At 41.0% G+C, this 10,506-nt stretch overlaps 1 long non-coding RNA gene across 1 annotated transcript; it reads right to left on the bottom strand.

Annotated features, from left to right (window-relative positions):
• Positions 1-2,309: 2,309 nt before the first annotated feature.
• Positions 2,310-3,158, bottom strand: LOC106964373 (uncharacterized). Its single transcript, XR_001428408.1, has 2 exons — positions 3,080-3,158; positions 2,310-2,985 (listed from the first exon to the last, which is right to left on the bottom strand). It is a non-coding gene; the product is annotated as an uncharacterized LOC106964373 (long non-coding RNA).
• Between the last annotated feature and the right edge of the window lie 7,348 nt (positions 3,159-10,506).

Below are 10,506 nucleotides of genomic sequence, written 5' to 3'. Positions count from 1 at the left end.
AAAAGAACAAATCCCTGTGCCTCTTCCTGAGTCCCTTATAACATTTAGGAAAATACACAGCTCCTGAACCAAAGCAACCAATCAGAGCCAGGAGGCGTGTCTTTGCTCTGTCATTCATGACCATGTAAGGCAGTGGTCCCCAAACTACGGCCCGCGGGCCGGATCCGGCTCGCCTCTATATTTGTTCCGGTCCCCTGAACAATACCAGAGAGATTTTTTTTCATTTACCGTATTTTCCGGACTATAAGCTGCTACTTTGTTCCTAAGCTTTGAACCTTGCGGCTTATGTGTGGATTTTTCTTCAACCACCAGGGGGCTCTTTAGCAGGAAGTGAATCATTGGAAGTCAAAACTGGAAATAAAAGAAGAAAGCGCCCATTAAAATGGAATTAGGTTTTAATAGGGAATTGAAATTTGAGAATGTTGTTGTTCAGTTAAATAGCATTGAGGGGAAAAAGAAGATTTTTCATTTATTTTAAATAATACTGGGATTATTATGAGAATTTGAGGTACAGATATTAGGATCCTGTAGATGGCAGTAGTGCAACAATAATTGATGCAAGCTGCTGTTGAAATCTAAAGGAGGAGGAGAAGAAGAAGAAAGCGTCTATTTTTATTTAGTTCATGCTAGTAGCAACACGAAGGATCAGCACTTTTACTGTTACAGTTACCGTTCAGAAACTACCCAGTGACATGTGGTCAGGGGAGGCAGGTGAGGCAGAGCCTCACCTGTCATCATGGAAAAATAATATAAAATTATTTATATTGCTATTTTCACCCTGTGGTTTGTACTATAAAGTATCTATTTTTTACTTAGATTAACCAATTCTGATTATTTTTTCTTCAAAATCACTGGATTTTCGCATTTTCCCATTCAAATGCTCAGAGCCGAAGCCGGTGAGGCAGCAGGAAGCTGAGTCTCACCTGTGATTGCGCAACCTCTCTAACTGCACTGGCTGCCATTCTATGGGAACATGTTCATCCTGTCTGTATGCCGGCAATAAAATGGCTAAAAAACATTTAATATATGGACTGATTTTCCATAATTTAGCTTATGTATATAATGTACAGTGTTTTTTTTTTGTCACCAACTGTGTGTGTATCGTGTTTTGTGTGTGGAGGAGCGATCAGAAACGGCAGAGAACAGACTCGAGGTGAGGCAGGCAGTTCGCTTAGGGTTAGAGACCCTAAGTCTCAGTGAACAGTGATGGTTCCTCATTTGTCCGCATGGTTTTACAGTGCAGTCATCTGTAATTTGTAACCTCTGTAGAACTGATCAGACGTACATAACCTGGGTCTTCTTTACTTTCTGTCTCTCCCCTCAGACAAACTGAAGATCTGTTCTGGAACCCCAGGCCCGCAGCTCTACCAGACTCCGACCTTCCTGTGGCTGCTGATAGTTCTGCCTCTGTGGGGAGTCCTTGAGACAGACAAACATACGACATGAAGGACAGACTATGGCAGATTTTATGTATTTTTCTTCACCTGCTTTCAATTTGGCTGTGTTCTTTATATTCCTCATCTTCATATGTTATCATACTGGGGAAAGATTTAACTTCTTCTGGGTGTGGCAGTGGCACAGGAGTGAAGCACGTGATCCATGTACAGACCCAGAGGCCTCAGTCCTCTATGCGGCTGTCACAGGTTGGGACGAGCTGTTGACCTTTGCTGAATGTCTTCCCTCTCTCTCTCTTTCACAACCTACTTTCCTGTCCACTCACTAGAGCCAGGAAAATCCCTTAAAGAGGCAGTATTATGTATTTTCCAGGCACATAGTGAGATTATATAGCACAGTCAAGGAACTATGTTATCTTCAGTTATAAGATAAATTAATCAAAAATGACTTATAAGAAATTTTGCTTCCTAATTTAACGCCTTGAAATCGGAACTGTCTCTTTAAAAGCTCCTGCTCTTTCTGAAACAGATCAGAGTTGATGGATCTAAATACAGAGGAATTTAAGGAGAAAATGCATTAGAACCTGCAAAAACTAGAGACTAGTGTAGTTCATCTTGCCATATGACAACCCTCAACCAGAGCTACAATGGAACAGCTTAGTTGAGTATTCATAAGTTATAATGCCCTAGTCAAAGGCCAGACCTAATTTCAGCAGAAAATATGTGGCCAGAATTTAAATGCACTCCAACCTGACTGTGCCTGAAATAGCAGAGCGCTAAAAACTTATTGCTGTTAAAAAAAAAAAGTTAGTTCTACAAAGTAGTAATAGCTTTATGGAAAGACTCAGCAGAGGTTATCTGCACCACACTTGCACTATCCATCTTTTTTCCTCCTGTTCAAAATGAACTATTTTGTGTTTGGCCATAAAATACCAATATTTTCTTTCTTTTCTAACCTTCCCGTATTAACATTTGTGTCTCAACTTTCCAATGAAAAACGTTTTAAATCAATAAAAGTACAAAACATAACTTGACAAAATACCCGTATGTGTCCCTGTAGTTCAATAGATTGAAACATTTAAACCTTTGTTTTTAGCCAGATAAATTAGTAATGCATCATGTTCTGAATAAATTAATTTTAGAGCTGTCCAGGTGAATTTGCTGACATCCATGTTGATTTTGACAATGTTAGCAACCATTTTCCTGCTGAAACTTAGACTTAGTAAAGTTAATCCTGCAGAACTAAACCTATAGTGGCATGTTCTCATAACTTCAAAACTGATTGTTCAGTCATTGTTAAATTATACAATGATGTCACTTGGCAAGACAAATGAAAAGGAGGAAGAGAAGACAGAGCAGATGTCTGGGCTAGTGATGATGTCCAGACCTGCACTCTACAGAATGAAATTTTGATGTTGCTGGTTATATGCAACTGTTTTTGTCATGTTGGGAGCCAAGTGTGTGACTCACATACAGAACACATTCAGGAGACTGAGAGGAGGGGAAAAAAAAAGTTTATTTTGAACAGATGATAATCTGAATAAATGTGTGTTTCTTGTCCTGAGGCTGGTGGACTGGGTTTATTGAAGCACTGGAAGCAGGTAAAAAGAGTTGTCAGCTTGAAATTTATGTTTACTGAGAATCCACGGGTGGGGTAGAACACTGTAGTCACTGGGGCTTGGTACCTTTGTGGGTAGAGCACGAAATGGTCCAGGCTCATATGATCGATGGAGCAGCGTGATCACTGGGAGCAGACAGCAGAGGCTTGCGTAGGAGGGCGGACAGGTAACGGCACGGTTAGTGGAAGGAGGAGCAGTTCATCGGCAGCAGTGGTTGGAGAGACCAGACAATCTTCTTGAGGAACTTGCAGTCGTGAATAGGCCTGTCGCGATAAACGATAAATCAATTAATCGCACAATAAATTAAACCTATCGACCTCATTTTAATTATCAGCTTTATCGTCTCTTCCTGCCTTTTTTCTTCCTCTTGATGACACTGAATGAAAAAAGACTCAGCTCCGGTGCTCTCCACTGACCCTCCCTTCCTTATTTCCTTAGTGTAATGTCCAGCTCACACTACACGAGTTGTCGGCCCATTTTCAAAACCATTGGCCGACAGAAATCCTCGGNCGACAATAGGCGAGAGCGGTCCATGAGGGTCTATCCTTATATTATGTCTATGCTTCCAATTGCCATAAAAAGAAGTGCTTTGTGTTTGCGGAAGTAGTGTGTCGTTTTCTCATCTGGGAGCGAGAACGCAGCCTGTTGAATGTGACAGGTAGCCAATCAGAAAGCACGGACATCAGTGGACATCGGAGATGACATGTGGAAACAACATGACTGTTCATTCAACATTTCGTGCAAAAATAGCCACAGAAATGACAAGAAGAGGAGTTGGAGCGTAGCTGCTACCGCAGTTGATAAATCCGGTAACTTTTCAGCTGTTCATCGTTAACGTGACATAAATAGGTTATAATAATAGGTTATTCATTCAGTCAGGACTTGACGCCAACGCTAGCCACGTATTACAGGTAAATTGTAACTAGTAAAACATTGATTAATGCCTGGTTTTAAAATTAGTTAACTGGACTTGTAGCCATTATTTTGTGCCTCAATGTAATTGTAAACATTAAAACAAATCGTTTAAGCTTCAGTTAATTAGTATTTCCTAACAGAAAACAATCTAAACACACAAATGGTAAAAACGAAAAAACACAACTTGCCTCCATAGCTTTGTGCAGCAAATAGAGACGCCACTCTATTTGCTGCGGCTTTTTTATCCACTATTTATCCAATGCCTTTTCATTTTGTTACGTAAAATCACATATGATATTCGTGGGTTTTTGTCTGGAATCTGAATGTCACTGAGAGAAATCAGCTCATGTGCCCTTGCCGTGTGACTGGACACCACACACTGCACGATCGAACCAGTATACCTAAGATTTTTGTCGGCTAGTGTGTGGTCTCTCAGATTTTGAAAATTCTAAAATCGTGTAGTGTGAACTGGGCTTTACACATTTGAAGTTGTCCGACCGGAGCAGCATATTAACAACTTAATCCTCATTATAATCCGTCATGATTGTTGTTTTTCTTCCCGCTTACGTGAATAGTGAGATTTGTTGAGTATCAGTGACGTTCAACTCAGGTGAATCCGACCTGGAGGTTAGGTCGCATTTGAATCGGAAATGTATCGGCTATGGGTCGCATTCAGAAAGAATTCGACCTGTGCTGTTCAGACTGTCATGAAAACATCGGATACAGGTCACATTACATCAAAAAAAAATCTGAATTGGGTCACTTCAGGCTACCGTGTGAATGCAGCCAAAGATCCAGAGGTGCACGCGCTGCGCATGCGATTTGAATTTGTGTTGTTTCATCACCAGTAGCCTGATGTTTCTGTTGTTCTTTTGGTTTGTTGTACTTCCTGTCTGATGGATTTCAGGGTGACATAGTCGCTCTCTGTGGTGGTGAAACTTGCGAGCTCAGCTTTTGCAGGCATGTCTATGTTGTAAAGTTAAATTATCATGAGCTTTACTATTTGGGTATAAAGGGCCCGGTCATTAGCCCCGCCCCCCGGCCCGACTCTGACTTGTTCTGCTAGTGCTCTCATGTCATACTGTCACAACATAATGACAGTTTTAACAAACATGTAAAAAAAAATTTATAAAAGATACATACTGCAGCTTTATTTTCAGTTAGAGGGCAGGTCAGGAGGGACGTGGGTTACAGCTGCTGCTGACTGACGCATCTAAATGTGGTAAAAGGTACAGGTACAAGTTCAATATATGAATATGTTGGTAATTTCTTTCCTTAATTCACTAAATGTTAGTGAAATGGAGGCAAACAATAGTTTATAGCTAAGCTAACTATGCTGAATGGTTGGTAATCTCACACAGTCTCCACCTCTCTGAGAAAAAGTGGATTACAAATTGACACTTTTACCTTTTTCTCTCTATTTTTTGAAAACCTAATGTGGCATTCAGTGTTTTTGACCATACAATTAATTTAGTTTGTTGCCAACAACGCCACCTGGGGCTATCACCCAGGAATTAACGAAAGGACACAGGTCCGGTTTTGCAATCAGCAGGAGACAGGTTTCAAGTCAATAATAATTTATTATTACAAAATAAAAATACCTGTACATAAACAAAAAACAAAAAAAAAGAAAATACACAAAATAAAGCCAACTATGCTTACCGGTGGGTACGACCAGGTCCTGGGTGTAGGCTCCAAAACAAATCAAAAACACCCGTGAAGTCACTCACTCTGAAATGCCCTTCACCTATTTGTGTTAATCACTGCACAATCACACCAAACAGGGACGCCACATCCAGGTCCGAGCGTACCACCGGCGGTCCTCTGAAGAAAATAAAAATAAACAAATTAAGATAGGCAGTAAAAGATATATAAAAATATGAGTGTAAATAAAATAATAAAAGAGTCCTTGTGCTCTACAAGCACGGCAAAACGAGCAATCCAGCCCGAAACGGAGCGCGCAGCCGCTCCTTGTTCTGGTCTTGGGGGTGAGGGGGCGTGTCCCACACGCCGGTCTCTCTCTTGACCGCCAAGTAAGCGGTGACTCAGTCCGGGCAAACAGCAGCGTTATGTGTGGCAATCAGTCGAGATTCCGATCAGGCCAAGCTCTCCACACTTGCACCCAAATGGGAACGCTAACAAATGTTGGCACTTATTACAGGAACCACTTCACCCACGATCAAACGTGGAGGTAAATACGCCCGTCCGTTTCTGTACTCGGCACACAGACCGCTCAACACGAAGCGCGGCGCGCGACGTGTCAACAGCAAACAAGTGTCGGTCTGCAGCTCACCTCTGCTTTTACACTGAGCGCCCTCTGGCGCCATTGGCTCACTTGCAATCACCCTGCCAGCAGGTGCAGCCTCCACCTTCTTCCTGCCACACTAACTTTATTTTTTTTAGCAGCATAGTAATGGCCTCAGTCATGCTGGTCTTCTACTGGACTGCTGCTTTGTCAAGTGGTCCAAGCAGGAACAAACCATTTCATGCAGATCCAGGAGGGGGGATCTGATCCAACCCTATTTCACCCCACAGATAACATTCATTTTATATGCTTCAGCACAGAGACCAATCCAATGCGTTGCATCTTTATGCGACAAAAACTGAGAAAATTTACCATTTACATTCAAGTGAGGTTTTCACATCCTTTTATTTTAATTTATTTTGTTTGTGCGTGTGCTATGTTATTGTCTGAGGTTAAATGTAGTCCCGTTTCATTGTGTATGCTTAAGCAATAAAAGATTAAAGTCATAAAAAAACAGTTTCTATACTTCTTGGTCTAAATAACACTGAATGAAGTCATTTTTCAGTGTACTTCGGTTAGTTGTGGCACCTTCTCGTTTGTTATTGTCCACAAAGAAAGCTTGCGTGAATGGCGCACAATTTCACAGCAGGTAAAGTTTGCATATATTTACACAAACTTCCATGCCATTCCAACTTGTACATATAATATGGCGCCCCACTTTTTTTGTGCGTATGCATGCTTTATAGATGAGGCCCCTGGTGAATCTCCCCTTCCCACAGTCTTACCACTGAAGGAGCTGATTGCAAGAGTCACAAAGTCCAGAGTCAGCTTACTATATCTGTTGTTGTCACCATCAAAAATGAAGCCAACTATTGCAGAATCATCAGAGATTTTGAGAGAAGCCGTTGGTAGAGTAGCAGAAGAAGAAAAAGAAATGACACCAGAAGTGTGGAGCACAAGTGCTGTAGATGATCCTGCCTGCTACCTGAATTCTCTTGTACTGCGGCATAATGAGAAGCGGGACTACGACCAAAACTTTTCATTTAAAACTAACCAGTTCACACAATACGTTGTTCCATGCCTGAAAGAGACATAAGACAAGCTAATATTAAGCTTGTGGAAAAGCTCCACCCTCAATCCTACTGGTAGTTTGTGGACTTTTTGTGAAGATTTGGTTTTTCTGCGAGCTAATTTAGGTTTCTGTGTTCAGTTGAGTCTCCCACCTACCCCTTGATTGTCTCCAGCTGTCTCTTGTTGCCCCTTGATTACTCCGTTGTGTATTTAGTCCCACCTGTGTTTGTGATTCCCTGTTGGGTCCTTGTCTTTTGTCAGTTGTCTTCAGCCAGTTGATACCAGCGTCTGAGCTCCTTGCCTGTGCTACGTGGATTGTGTATTTTGTCACTTATCATTAAATCAATTCTCTCACTTCAAACTAAGTCCACCACGTCTACCTCACCTCTGAAACTGTCTCTTGTCTCCATTGCAAGATTTTAATAAACCACTGATTCTGAAAAGAAAATTGGATACCAGTCAGAATTCTGCTGGTATCTTGTCATTCGATGAAGAAAACCGTCTTCTCTGAGACATGCAAAGGGACGTTTCATCAAATGTCATTGGAAGTATGTGCAATAAAGTCATATGTTTTGTTTTTAAGAAAGTAATCTACATTGTTGGTTGCTTATTCATTAAGTTCAGAAAAAAAACGGGTCAGATATGCCATTACAGGCCTGAAATTAACATGACACTCCTGGCCATTACATGAAAGAGTTGGGCATGCTGACTTGTGAAGAAGAAAGTGGGCACATCAAGCTAGCAAGAGGCCATGTCACCCTGAAAGGTAGATTGAAAAAATGGTTATTCATACAGATTTTTAGGGTAGTACATGCCATTAAGAGCACAACCGCTAAGTGCATGTAAGGAATGCGTTGCTATGGCAGCACAAAGCTTCTTCCTGCTTTCAGGGCTTTTGTGCAAATATCCTTTAATGGCTGCAGGTTATCATTTCACCCCTGTAACAATCTGAGTATTGAAGTGCATGCTGCCAATTTTTCTATTGGCAACAATTTGAAGCTTTTGTCTGCATGGATATATGATACAAGATCTACAGAAAAGGAAAAAGGACCCTTAGAAAAAAAAATAATTCAAACTAAGTATAAAGCATATTCATGTGTTTTACTTCTTCTCTTTACTTATTGGCTAATGTTGGCTTCTTTGAATTCCATTCACTTTCATTCCACCAGCTTTGCTTTGCATTTTACGTGTTGGGTAAACAGTCTGAAAACTGTTCTTAGAGCATCTGCTATCTGATCTCTACTCTAGTTGCTGACTCTAATGCAAGCCTACCTGCACAAAACAAAAAACGGAGAAGAGGTAGAGGGAAGGAGAGATGGAGAAAAAGAGGCAGACAGGACAAAGCTGGGGAGTGGGGAGACACAGAACACAGTATCTGTTGTGTGTATGAAGGGAGGACTTGGCACAAACACTGGTCAGTCTGTAAGAGTATCCTCTGCTCCCTGCACCATGCCTCCCACCTCAATACTGTCTTTGTCCTCTGACTGTGCTTTGTGACACTGAGAATCAACACCTGGCCTCTGGAACCCCCTCTACTCTACTGCAGGAGGAACAGAACTGAGTGGAGGACAACACTAGATACGAGATGAAAAAGAACTGACTGTAAACTGACTGCAACGTTACATTCTCATAATAAACTCTCTGAGACCATATAAATTTAAACTGTCAGAAATGGCATCAAGAAGCACGACAGTAAGGTGTAACCCTAACCCTGTTTATCCAAGTAAACCCACAAGAACTCATCAGTTTTTACCCAAAGCACAGGATCTGTACTGGATTATCCGTGGTCATCGTTGCACCTGGCGAAGAAGTTTGCACTTCTGCCACCTCTCACTCCGCGGTGCCAGATCAGACAGATCCAGGTTCTGATGGGACCATAGAGCCGCTGTTAGCAAGTCTAACGTTTTGAGAAGCGGATAGGGACGGTGGTTCTGTTCCATGTCTATGAGTTTTAAAAAATACACTTAGCTTGGATATTGTTTTCATTACCTCACTGTCAGGCTCTTTTTTTCTTTCTTTCCTGAGCTGCGCTGTCGTGCTTTCTGTTGTCCACCATTGCCATCAAATTTCTCATTGACTTGAATGGAGATTTAAATTCAAGATATCTACAATGAATTACTATCTGAAATGCACATTTCAGATATCTACAATTAAATTCTGACTAGTCATAACATAAATTCAAGGTATCTCCATTTTAGTTTTGACTAGTTATAATTCTAATTAAATCTCGAATGACACTATAATTTAAGATAACTTAAATGTATCTTTGGATAGGTGATATGTAGTTTTGACTAGTGAACATTAAATTATAGATATCTTAAAAGAAATAATGACTAGACAAAACAAAATTAGAGATATTTTGAATTGTAATTTTGACTAGTCAAACTTCCTTTTCATATCTTAGAGATATTTTGAATTACTCAGCTTTTCTATTTAAGATATGATATCTTAAATTAACATCCTGACTAGGCCTGTCACGATAAACAATAAATCAATTAATCGCATGATAAATTAAACATATCGACCTCATTTTAATTATCGGCTTTATCGTCTCTTCCTGCCTTTTTTCTTCCTCTTGATGACACTGAATGAAAAAAGACTCACTCTCCACTGACCCTCTCTTCCTTATTTCCTTAGTGTAATGTCCCGCTCACACTACACGAGTTGTCGGCCCATTTTCAAAACCTGAGACACATTGGCCGACAGAAATCCTCGGTATATCGGTTCAAACGGGTTCGTCATGCCATGTGGTGTCCAGCCACATGGGCACAAAATTATGGCTACAAGTCCAGTTAACTAATTTTAAAACGAGGCATTAATCAATGGTTTACTAGAATCTACCTGTTATGCATGTGGCTAGAGTCAGCGTTAAGTTCTGACTGAATGAAAATCATTATAACCTATTTATGTCACGTTAACGAAGAACAGCTGAAAAATTACCAGGTTTATCAACTGCGGTAGCAATTTGGCTCCAACTCCTCTCCTTGTCATTTCTATATTCTTTCTCGAAATATAGAGAAAGAATATTTCTCTATATTGGAGATGATATGTTGTTCCACATATCATCTCCAATGTCCGCTGGACTTCGGGTTGCGCCGTGTCAGCTGTTTGGGATTCCCCTCCGTAATTTCCCCTCAGAAAGCACAGAGGAGCATCCTCGCTTTCTGATTGGCTACCTGTCACATTCAGCGTTCAGCTCCCAATCGGGGAAACCCCCTGATTTAGATCGGAGCGGCCACGACGATCCACACTGCTGGGTGAT

The sequence above is a fragment of the Poecilia latipinna genome, unplaced genomic scaffold (genome assembly GCF_001443285.1).
Source record: "Poecilia latipinna isolate Pla-1442-1.1 unplaced genomic scaffold, P_latipinna-1.0 Scaffold1666, whole genome shotgun sequence".
Taxonomy (NCBI): domain Eukaryota; kingdom Metazoa; phylum Chordata; class Actinopteri; order Cyprinodontiformes; family Poeciliidae; genus Poecilia; species Poecilia latipinna.
Note: the sequence above shows the minus strand (reverse complement) of the source record. Positions and strands in the feature narration are given on the sequence as shown.